General features: G+C 34.2%; 6 non-coding genes across 6 annotated transcripts; all 6 read right to left on the minus strand.

Moving 5' to 3' along the window:
• Positions 1-574: 574 nt before the first annotated feature.
• Positions 575-646, minus strand: TRNAH-GUG (transfer RNA histidin (anticodon GUG)). The gene has a single exon. It is a non-coding gene; the product is annotated as a tRNA-His (tRNA).
• A 1,435-nt stretch (positions 647-2,081) lies between these two features.
• TRNAH-GUG (transfer RNA histidin (anticodon GUG)) lies at positions 2,082-2,153 on the minus strand. Its single transcript has one exon. It is a non-coding gene; the product is annotated as a tRNA-His (tRNA).
• Positions 2,154-4,028: 1,875 nt separating this feature from the next.
• On the minus strand, positions 4,029-4,100 carry TRNAH-GUG (transfer RNA histidin (anticodon GUG)). Its single transcript has one exon. It is a non-coding gene; the product is annotated as a tRNA-His (tRNA).
• A 1,655-nt stretch (positions 4,101-5,755) lies between these two features.
• On the minus strand, positions 5,756-5,827 carry TRNAH-GUG (transfer RNA histidin (anticodon GUG)). The gene has a single exon. It is a non-coding gene; the product is annotated as a tRNA-His (tRNA).
• Positions 5,828-8,204: 2,377 nt separating this feature from the next.
• TRNAH-GUG (transfer RNA histidin (anticodon GUG)) lies at positions 8,205-8,276 on the minus strand. Its single transcript has one exon. It is a non-coding gene; the product is annotated as a tRNA-His (tRNA).
• Positions 8,277-10,643: 2,367 nt separating this feature from the next.
• Positions 10,644-10,715, minus strand: TRNAH-GUG (transfer RNA histidin (anticodon GUG)). Its single transcript has one exon. It is a non-coding gene; the product is annotated as a tRNA-His (tRNA).
• Positions 10,716-12,500: the final 1,785 nt, after the last annotated feature.

The following is a 12,500-nucleotide window of genomic DNA, read 5'->3' on the forward strand; positions in this document are numbered from 1 at the left end:
CAAAACAATGACCGCTGATTACAATGATTAGACAAATGTCTTGATAAAGTGTTCCGGCCTAATGAATGGTCTATCAATTAGGTAATGCAATAATGATAATGATGAATAGTGTGAATGAACTATATATGATATAGATATTTATATATATGTATGCTTATATATACATATATATGTATATATACATATATATAAATATATAAATATATATATGCATGTATGTATACAAATATGTATGTATATATATATACTTGCATGTATGCATATATATATGTATGTATATATATGTATATATATATATACATACATATATATGTATATATATATACATACATATATATGTATATATATATATATATATATATATATATATATATATATATATATATATATATGCGCGCGCGCGTGTGTGTGTATGTGTTCGACATGCAAGAACAAATTTGTAAAAGAAACAAATAATAAGTAACTTCAACAAGACGACTCAACCACGTAAACTATTGCGCACAACACCAGGCCCATGGAACGATTTTTTAACACTACCTCTATATCATTATTGTTATTACTTAAAATATTTAATTGCCGTGACCAGGATTCGAACCTGGGTTATTGCGGCCACAACGCAATGTACTAACCACTATACGATCACGGCCGTTCTTCCCTTGACATAAGCGTTACAAAGTCCGCAATACTTTCTCTGTGAACGGCATCAGCAAACAAGTCTACGGACGGAAAACCCTAAGCCAACGCAAGTACCATGGACTTCTAAATATCGCTATCAGACTAATCAACCAAAACCTTGCCATGAATAAATAATTCGACGCAAGAAAATCTTATGAAAATAACAATTTTTTTTTTTTCATTTTTTATTTATTCATTTCTTTTCTTTTTTCGCATATTATACAACCTCCAGTTCATCATTTCAAATCTGTACGTTTTAGTATGTCATTGATAGTAAAATATCGGTTGAAATTATATATACATTCAATTTCTGATATATTTTCACATGTACGTATATCAGAAACCATCAGAGTCCTTCGCTTTCCGCTGAAACATCTGGATCCAACACGAACAGCATCACTAAATCAGTTCAAAATCTAAGCTTAATATAAGGTAAGCTTCATGCAGATTTCTTAATTGGCTTTGCTTAGTTTAACTGTTAGAATTCTTACTTAGGTATTATATGACTGCGGTATGATTTGATAGTGACTCTCTTTCATTCACTCTTTTTAATACTCGACACTTTTTAGTTAAGGCTTATATGTACCCGGTTTTCGCAAGGTTGTAGGAGAATAAAAATGAAGATCATATCAGAATTATATTCTTTATACTTAGTGTGATAGAAGCATTATAGGTTTATCGGAGGACAAAAAAACAATGAGTTTTTATATATTTTAGTACTTTCGTAAAGAAACAGGAAGGCGAGCTGTGCTTCCGTCTGGGAGTGCAGCAGCATAAAACAGCCAATTGACACAGAGGGACATTGCAACCGCTGCACATGGTCTGGGTCACCTTCCTCTTCTCACTCTGCACATGGTCTGTCGAAGGTCTTTGGAGCGGGAACTCGGTACCATGTATGTCGTCGCTCTCTGAAGCGGGTGCTCGGTTGGCACCGTGGATGGGCGCCCTCCTAGGCATCATTGCCTGACTTTGTTAGGAGGAAGTAGTGCCAAATATGTTCGTGCTAAATCTATTTTGGTGAATATTATGGTCATTAGAATATTCAAATAATAATTATGTGTATATATACATACACGCATATATTTATATATATGTGTATATATGTACATATGTATGCAAATATATACATATATATGTATCTACATACACACACATATATATGTATATTTATATACATCTATACACATATATATACATATATACATATATATACCTATATAGATGTTCCACAGGCAAGATGAAATTTGTAAAACAAATAACAAACAAGTAAACCGGTAAGAACAAGCAAGTAACTTCAACAAGACGATTCAAGCAAGCAAACGATAGAGCACAACACCAGGCCCATGGAACGATTTTTTAACACTACTTCTATGTCGTTATTACTATTATTATTTAAAAGGTTAATGTGCCGTGACCAGGATTCGAACCTGGGTTATTGCGGCCACAACGCAATGTACTAACCACTATACGATCACGGCCGTTCTTCGCTTGACTTGAACTGTATAAAGTCTGCTATACTTTCTCCGTGAACGGCGCCACTAAACAAGTCTATGAACGGAAAACCCTAAGCCGGTGCGAGCACATTATGGACTTTTATAGACTAGTCAGCCGGAACCTTATGATAATGTCAATATATATATATATGTATGTATATATATATATATATTTTTTTTTTTTTTTTTCAATATTCTATATTCTCCAGTTAATCATATCAAATCTGTTCGTTTTAAAAGGTCATTAGCAGCAAAATATCGGTTGAAATTATATTCAATTTCTTATATATTTTCACATGTACGTATGTGTGTGCCTTTTTCCCAGCTGAAACCATGAGAGTCCTTCACCTTCCGCTGAAACATCTGGATTCCAACACGGAACAGCATCTATAAATCAGTTCATAAACTAAGCTGAACATAAGGTAAGTTTCATGCAAAGATTTCTTAAATGGTGTTGCTTAGCTTACCTGTTTGAATTCTACCCTAGGTATCATATGATTGCGGTATGGACCAAGACTAATATAATAGTGACTCTCATATACTCTTTTCAATAATCGACACCTTTTTGAGTTGAGGCTTATAAGTGCTGATATAATAGTGACGCTTTCATTCAATCTTTCTAATCCTCCAAGCTTTTTTGTGTTGAGGCTTACATGTACCAGGTTTTATTAAGTAGTAGAATAAACATATAGCTCGTATCAGCTCATTATATTCTTTATATAATGAGCTATATATTTTTTAGCATCTGAGTGGAAACACGTAATAAATAACCATTCCTAACGAAAAAAAAAAAAAAAAAAAAAAAACATGAAGAGATGGGGAAGAGGAAGACGACCTGTGCATCCGTCTGGGAGTGCAGCAGCATAAAACAGCCAATTGACACAGAGGGACATTGCAACCGCTGCACATGGTCTGGGTCACCTTCCTCTTCTCACTCTGCACATGGTCTGTCGAAGGTCTTTGGAGCGGGAACTCGGTACCATGTATGTCGTCGCTCTCTGAAGCGGGTGCTCGGTTGGCACCGTGGATGGGCGCCCTCCTAGGCATCATTGCCTGACTTTGTTAGGAGGAAGTAGTGCCAACTATGTTTGTGATTTTCAGCTAAATCTACTTCGGTGAATATCGTGATCTTTAGAGTATTCAGAATGATAATTGCCATCATCAGTCATTATATTGTTATTACTCTTAGTGTAATAGGAATATATAGTATGAATAAATATTTGCATTAAATATCAAAACAATGATCACTGATTACAATGACTAAACAAATGTCTTGATAAAGTGTTCCGGCCTAATGAATGGTCTATCAATTAGGTAATGCAATAATGATAATGATGAATAGTGTGAATGAACTATATATAGTATAGATATGCATATATATTTATATATATTTATGCTTATATATATACATATATATGTATATATATACATACATATGTATATATACATATATATATATATATATATATATATATATATATATATATGCATGTATGTATATAGATATGTACGTATATACATGTATATATATGCATGTATGCATATATATATGTGTATATATGTATATATATATGTATATATATGTATATATATATGTATATATATGTATATATATATTTATATATATAAGCATAAACATATATTTATATATGTATATATATATATATGTGTGTGTGTGTGTGTGTTCTACAGGCAAGGACAAATTTGTAAAAGAAACAAATAATGACAAACAAATGAACAAGCGAGTAACTTCAACAAGACGACTCAACCAAGTAAACTATTGAGCACAACACCAGGCCCATGGAACGATTTTTTAACACTACTTCTATATCAATATTGTTATTACTTAAAAGATTTAATTGCCGTGACCAGGATTCGAACCTGGGTTATTGCGGCCACAACGCAATGTACTAACCACTATACGATCACGGCCGTTCTTCACATAACATAATGAAAATAAAGTCCGTAAACTTTCTTTCTCCGTGAACGGCACTGGTAAACTAAAAAACCTTAAGTCACATTATGGACTTCTGAATATCTTATGGATTTCTGAATATCCTCTATAGACTAGTCAACCAGAACTTTATAATAATGTCAATATATGTTGTCTTTTTTTCATATTCTATAAGTTCTTATACATTTTCGCATGTACGTGTGTGAATGTGCCTTTTTCCCACCTGAAACCATCAGAGTCCTTCACCTTCCGCTGAAACATCTGGATTCCAACACGGAATAGCATCTATAAATCAGTTCATAAACTAAGCTGAACATGAGGTAAGCTTCATGTAAAGGTTTCTTAAATGGTGTTGCTTAACTTACCTGTTTGAATTCTACCCTAGGTATCATATGACTGCGGTATGGACCCTGACTAATATAACAGAGACTCTCATATATTCTTTTCAATAATCGACACCTTTTTGAGTTGAGGCTTATAAATGCTGATATAATAGTGACGCTTTCATTCAATCTTTTTAATCCTCGAGGCTTTTTTTGTGTTGAGGCTTACATGTACCTGGTTTTATTAAGTAGTAGAATAAACATATAGCTCGTATCAGCTCATTATATTCTTTATATAATGCGCTATATATTTTTTAGCATCTGATTGGAAACACGTAATAAATAACCATTCCCAACGAAAAAAAAAAAAAAAAAAAAAAAAACATGAAGAGATGGCGAAGAGGAAGGCGACCTGTGCTTCCGTCTGGGAGTGCAGCAGCAAAAAACAGCCAATTGACACAGAGGGACATTGCAACCGCTGCACATGGTCTGGGTCACCTTCCTCTTCTCACTCTGCACATGGTCTGTCGAAGGTCTTTGGAGCGGGAACTCGGTACCATGTATGTCGTCGCTCTCTGAAGCGGGTGCTCGGTTGGCACCGTGGATGGGCGCCCTCCTAGGCATCATTGCCTGACTTTGTTAGGAGAAAATAGTGCCAACTATGTTTGTGATTTTCAGCTAAATCTACTTTGGTGAATATCATGGTCTTTAGAGTATTCATAATGATAATTGCCATCATCAGTCATTGTATTGTTATTACTCTTAGTGTAATAGGAATATATAGTATGATTAAGTATCGCATTAAATATCAAAACAATGATCGCTGATTACAATGATTAGACAAATGTCTTGAAGCGTTCCGGCCTAATGAATGGTCTATCAATTAGGTAATGCAATAATGATAATGATGAATAGTGTGAATGAACTATATATGATATAGATATGCATATTTATTTATGCTTATATATACATATATATGTATATATATACATATATACATAAATATATAAATATATATTTGCATGTATGTATACAAATATGTATGTATATATACTTGCATGTATCCATATATGTATATATATACACATATATATGTATATATATATATATGCGCGCGCGCGCGTGTGTGTGTGTGTTCTACAGGCAAGAACAAATTGGTAAAAGCAACAAATAATAACAAAAACTGAACAAGCGAGTAACTTCAACAAGACGACTCAACCAAGTAAACTATTGAGCACAACACCAGGCCCATGGAACTATTTTTTAACACAACTTCTATATCATTATTGTTATTACTTAAAAGATTTCACTGCCGTGACCAGGATTCGAACCTGGGTTATTGCGGCCACAACGCAATGTACTAACCACTATACGATCACGGCCGTTCTTCCTTTGACAAGAATAATACAAAGTCCGCAATACTTTCTCCGTGAACGGCACCAGTAAACTAGTCTACGGACGGAAAACCCTAAGCCAGAGCAAACACCATGCTACAAAGCTTGCCCATGCCTGTGCAGTTAGCCAGGGTGGTAAATAAAGATCTAAACTAAACACCATGCTAAATATCTCTATTAGATTAATCAACTAGAACCTTGCCATAAATAAATAATTCAACGTTATAAAATCTTATGACAATGACAATTACTTCTTTTTTCATTTCTTTTTATTTATTAATTTCTTTTCTTTGTTTTGCATATTCTACAACCTCCAGTTCATCATTTCAAATCTGTACGAACAGCATCACTAAATCAGTTCAAAATCTAAGCTTCATATAAGATAAGCTTCATGCAGATTTCTTAATTGGCTTTGCTTAGTTTAAATGTTAGAATTCTTACTTAGGTATCATATGATTGCGGCGTTGTGTTTAATAGTGACTCTTTCATTCACTCTTTTTAATACTCGACACTTGTTTTTGTTAAGGCTTATATGAACCCTGTTTTAGTAAGGTTGTAGTAGAATAAAAATGAAGTTCATATCACCGTAAAAAGGATCTTTCATTGAATATGGTAATTGATCATTGACGGTATTGCACTTTCAGCTTAATCGTATTCTTCACTTCCAAAAAGGGGTTATACAAAGATTAGCAACCACTCACCTTGTATTTACAAAACATATATATAAACAAATAACAAAATAGCACAGTTGTCACGTCCCTTCGAACGTGTCAAACCGCCCAGGTGTCATGGAGCTTGTTTGAGCTTAGCGCTCCTCCGATATAGCCTCGGGGGACATGAGAGGCAGACTGTAGTGGCGCCTGGCGTCAACGTTATAAAGATAACCAAATACAAAAACTGTAAAAAATAGAAATACAATATGAATATGCTGTATGCATTTACAATATTACCACGCTATATGTACCAGCGTAATAAGACAGCTATGGCTGTACTCACGAGGTAAGGGTTACCGCGCTTACTCGAACAGGTGATATGGCAAAGTGACCGATTGTATGGCGGAACAAGGCCAGGTGAGGCATACTTACACGCATGCGCATTACAAATAAGGGGGTACGATATAAATGATTTAATTCCATGTAAAACAATATCGGTCATCACATGTCAAACAATATTTAATAAGGTAAATATTTCCTGTAGATATTTAAATATTCCTTTTAATCATTTTTCATTCGATATCATAACACATATGATAGGTTTGAAATTAGTAAACCTGTTATATAATCCATTTACAATCACATTATTATATTCTTTATAGTTAGTGTGATAGAAGCATTATAGTTTTATGGGAGGACAAAAAACAATGAGTCTTTTTATGTATTTGAGTACTTTCGTAAAGAAACAGGAAGGCGAGCTGTGCTTCCGTCTGGGAGTGCAGCAGCATAAAACAGCCAATTGACACAGGGGGACATTGCAACCGCTGCACATGGTCTGGGTCACCTTCCTCTTCTCACTCTGCACATGGTCTGTCGAAGGTCTTTGGAGCGGGAACTCGGTACCATGTATGTCGTCGCTCTCTGAAGCGGGTGCTCGGTTGGCACCGTGGATGGGCGCCCTCCTAGGCATCATTGCCTGACTTTGTTAGGAGGAAGTAGTGCCAACTATGTTTGTGATTTTCAGCTAAATCTACTTTGGTGAATACCATGATCTTTAGAGTATTCATAATGATAATTGCCATCATCAGTCATTATATTGTTATTACTCTTAGTGTAATATGAATATATAGTATGAATAAATATTTGCATTAAATATCAAAACAATGATCGCTGATTAAAATGATTAGACAAATGTCTTGATAAAGTGTTCCGGCCTAATGAATGGTCTATCAATTAGGTAATGCAATAATGATAATGATGAATAGCGTGAATGAACTATATATAGTATAGATATGCATATATATTTATATATATTTATGCTTATATATACATATATATGTATAAATATACATATATACATAAATATATAAATATATATATATATATATATCCATGTATGTACATAGATATGTACGTATATACATGTATATATATGCATGTATACATATATATATATATGTGTATATATGTATATATATTTATATATATAAGCATTAACATATATATATATATATTTATTTATTTGTGTGTGTGTGTGTTCTACAGGCAAGGACAAATTTGTAAAAGAAACAAATAATAACAAAAAGTGAACAAGTGAGTAACTTCAACAAGACGACTCAACCAAGTAAACTATTGAGCACAACACCAGGCCCATGGAACGATTTTTTAACACTACTTCTATATCATTATTGTTATTACTTAAAATATTTCATTGCCGTGACCAGGATTCGAACCTGGGTTATTGCGGCCACAACGCAATGTACTAACCACTATACGATCACGGCCGTTCTTCCCTTGCCATCACTGATACAAAGTCCGCAATACTTTCTCCGTGAACGGCACCAGTAAACTAGTCTACGGACGGAAAACCCTAAGCCAGCGCAAGCACCATGCTAAATATCTCTATTAGACTAATCAACTAGAACCTTGCCATAAATAAATAATTCAACGTTATAAAATCTTATGACAATTATTTCTTTTTTTTTCTTTTTTTTTTTTCTTTTTCTTTTCTTCTTTTTTCTTTTTTTTTCTTTTTTTTTTTTGCATATTCTACAACCTCCAGTTCTTCATTTCAAATCTGTACGAACAGCATCACTAAATCAGTTCAAAATCTAAGCTTCATATAAGATAAGCTTCATGCAGATTTCTTAATTGGCTTTGCTTAGTTTAAATGTTAGAATTCTTACTTAGGTATCATATGATTGCGGCGTTGTGTTTAATAGTGACTCTTTCATTCACTCTTTTTAATACTCGACACTTGTTTTTGTTAAGGCTTATATGAACCCTGTTTTAGTAAGGTTGTAGTAGAATAAAAATGAAGTTCATATCACCGTAAAAAGGATCTTTCATTGAATATGGTAATTGATCATTGACGGTATTGCACTTTTAGCTTAATCGTATTCTTCACTTCCAAAAAGGGGGTTATACAAAGATTAGCAACCATTACAAAGCATATATATATATAATATATATATATATATATATATAAACAAATAACAAAATAGCACAGTTGTCACGTCCCTTCGAGCGTGTCAAACCGCCCAGGTGTCATGGGGCTTGTTTGAGCTTGGCGCTCCTCCGATATTATAGCCTCGGGGGACATGAGAGGCACACTGCAGTGGCGACTGGCGTCAACACGTTATAAACATAACCAAAATACAAAAACTGCAAACAATAGAAGATATATATATACAATATAGATATGCTGCATGCACTTACAATAAGGCCACGCTATATGCATCAGCGTAATATGACAGCAATGGCTGTACTCACGAGGTGAGGGTCAATGTTCACTCGAACAGGTGATATGGCAAAGTGACCGATTGTATGGCGGAACAAGGCCAGGTGAGGCATACCTACACGCATGCGCATTACAAATAAGGGGGTACGATATAAATGATTTATTTCCATGTAAAACAATATCGGTCATCACATGTCAAACAATATCTAATAAGGTAAATATTTCCATGTAGATATTTAAATTTTCCTTTTAATCATTTTTCATTCGAAATCATAACACATATGATAGGTTTGAAATTAGTAAACCTGTTATATAATCCATTTACAATCACATTATTCTTTATACTTAGTGTGATAGAAGCATTATAGTTTTATGGGAGGACAAAAAACAATTACTTTTTTATGTATTTGAGTACTTTCGTAAAGAAAAAAGAAGGCGAGCTGTGCTTCCGTCTGTGAGTGCAGCAGCATAAAACAGCCAATTGACACAGGGGGGCATTGCAACCGCTGCACATGGTCTGGGTCACCTTTCTCTTCTCACTCTGCACATGGTCTGTCGAAGGTCTTTGGAGCGGGAACTCGGTACCATGTATATCGTCGCTCTCTGAAGCGGGTGCTCGGTTGGCACCGTGGATGGGCGCCCTCCTAGGCATCATTGCCTGACTTTGTTAGGAGGAAGTAGTGCCAACTATGTTTGTGATTTTCAGCTAAATCTACTTTGGTGAATATCATGATCTTTAGAGTATTCATAATGATAATTGCCATCATCAGTCATTATATTGTTATTACTCTTAGTGTAATAGGAATATATAGTATGAATAAGTATTTGCATTAAATATCAAAACAATGATCGCTGATTACAATGATTAGACAAATGTCTTGATAAAGAGTTCTGGTCTGATGAATGGTCTATCAATTAGGTAATGCAATAATGATAATGATGAATAGTGTGAATGAACTATATAGAGTATAAATATGCATATATATTTATATATATTTATGCTTATATATACATATATATGTATATATACATATATTTATATATATTTATGCTTATATATACATATATATGTATATATACATATATACATAAATATATAAATATATATATGCATGTATGTATATAGATATGTATGTATATACATGTATATATATGCATGTATGCATATATATATATGTATATATATATATAATCATAAACATATATTTATATATGTATATACATGTGTGTGTGTGTTCTACAGGCAAGGACAAATTTGTAAAAGAAACAAATAATAACAAACAAGTGAACAAGCGAGTAACTTCAACAAGACGACTCAACCAAGTAAACTATTGAGCACAACACCAGGCCCATGGAACGATTTTTTAACACTACTTCTATATCATTATTGTTATTACTTAAAAGATTTAATTGCCGTGACCAGGATTCGAACCTGGGTTATTGCGGCCACAACGCAATGTACTAACCACTATACGATCACGGCCGTTCTTCCGCAAGTCCGCAATACTTTCTCCGTGAACGGCACCAGTAAACTAGTCTACGGACGGAAAACCCTAAGCCAGCGCAAGCACCATGCTAAATATCTCTATTAGACTAATCAACTAGAACCTTGCCATAAATAAATAATTCACGTTATAAAATCTTATGATAATGACTTTTTTTTTCTTTTTTTTCATATTCTACAACCTCCAGTTCATCATTTCAAATCTGTACGAACAGCATCACTAAATCAGTTCAAAATCTAAGCTTGATATAAGATAAGCTTCATGCAGATTTCTTAATTGGCTTTGCTTAGTTTAAATGTTAGAATTCTTACTTAGGTATCATATGACTGCGGCGTTGTGTTTAATAGTGACTCATTCACTCTTTTTAATACTCGACACTTGTTTTTGTTAAGGCTTATATGAACCCTGTTTTAGTAAGGTTGTAGTAGAATAAAAATGAAGTTCATATCACCGTAAAAAGGATCTTTCATTGAATATGGTAAATGATCATTGGCGGTATTGCACTTTTAGCTTAATCGTATTCTTCACTTCCAAAAAGGGGGTTATACAAAGATTAACAACCATTCACCTTATATTTACAAAACATATATATATAAACAAATAACAAAATAGCACAGTTGTCACGTCCCTTCGAGCGTGTCAAACCGCCCAGGTGTCATGGGGCTTGTTTGAGCTTGGCGCTCCTCCGATATTATAGCCTCGGGGGACATGAGAGGCACACTGTAGTGGCGACTGGCGTCAACACGTTATAAACATAACCAAAATACAAAAACTGCAAAAAATAGAAGATATATACAATATAGATATGCTGTATGCACTTACAATAAGGTCACGCTATATGCATCAGCGTAATATGACAGCAATGGCTGTACTCACGAGGTGAGGGTCACAGTGTTCACCCGAACAAGTGGTATGGCAAAGTGACCGATTGTATGGCGGAACAAGGCCAGGTGAGGCATACCTACACGCATGCGCATTACAAATAAGGGGGTACGATATAAATGATTTATTTCCATGTAAAACAATATCGGTCATCACATGTCAAACAATATTTAATAAGGTAAATATTTCCTGTAGATATTTAAATATTCCTTTTAATCATTTTTCATTCGATATCATAACACATATGATAGGTTTGAAATTAGTAAACCTGTTATATAATCCATTTACAATCACATTATTATATTCTTTATAGTTAGTGTGATAGAAGCATTATAGTTTTATGGGAGGACAAAAAACAATGAGTCTTTTTATGTATTTGAGTACTTTCGTAAAGAAACAGGAAGGCGAGCTGTGCTTCCGTCTGGAAGCATAAAACAGCCAATTGACACAGAGGGACATTGCAACCGCTGCACATGGTCTGGGTCACCTTCCTCTTCTCACTCTGCACATGGTCTGTCGAAGGTCTTTGGAGCGGGAACTCGGTACCATGTATGTCGTCGCTCTCTGAAGCGGGTGCTCGGTTGGCACCGTGGATGGGCGCCCTCCTAGGCATCATTGCCTGACTTTGTTAGGAGGAAGTAGTGCCAACTATGTTTCTGATTTTCAGCTAAATCTACTTTGGTAATATCATGGTCTTTAAAGAATTCATAAAGATAATTACCATCATCAGTCATTATATTGTTATTACGCTTAGTGTAATAGGAATATTAAGTATGAATAAGTATTGCATTAAATATCAAAACAATGATCGCTGATTACAATTAGACAAATGTCTTGATAAAGTGTTCCGGCCTAATGAATGATCTATCAATTAGGTAATG

Source organism: Penaeus japonicus, unplaced genomic scaffold, assembly GCF_977035675.1.
Source record: "Penaeus japonicus unplaced genomic scaffold, GWHDUDI00000001_assembly GWHDUDI00000022, whole genome shotgun sequence".
NCBI classification, from domain to species: Eukaryota; Metazoa; Arthropoda; class Malacostraca; order Decapoda; family Penaeidae; genus Penaeus; species Penaeus japonicus.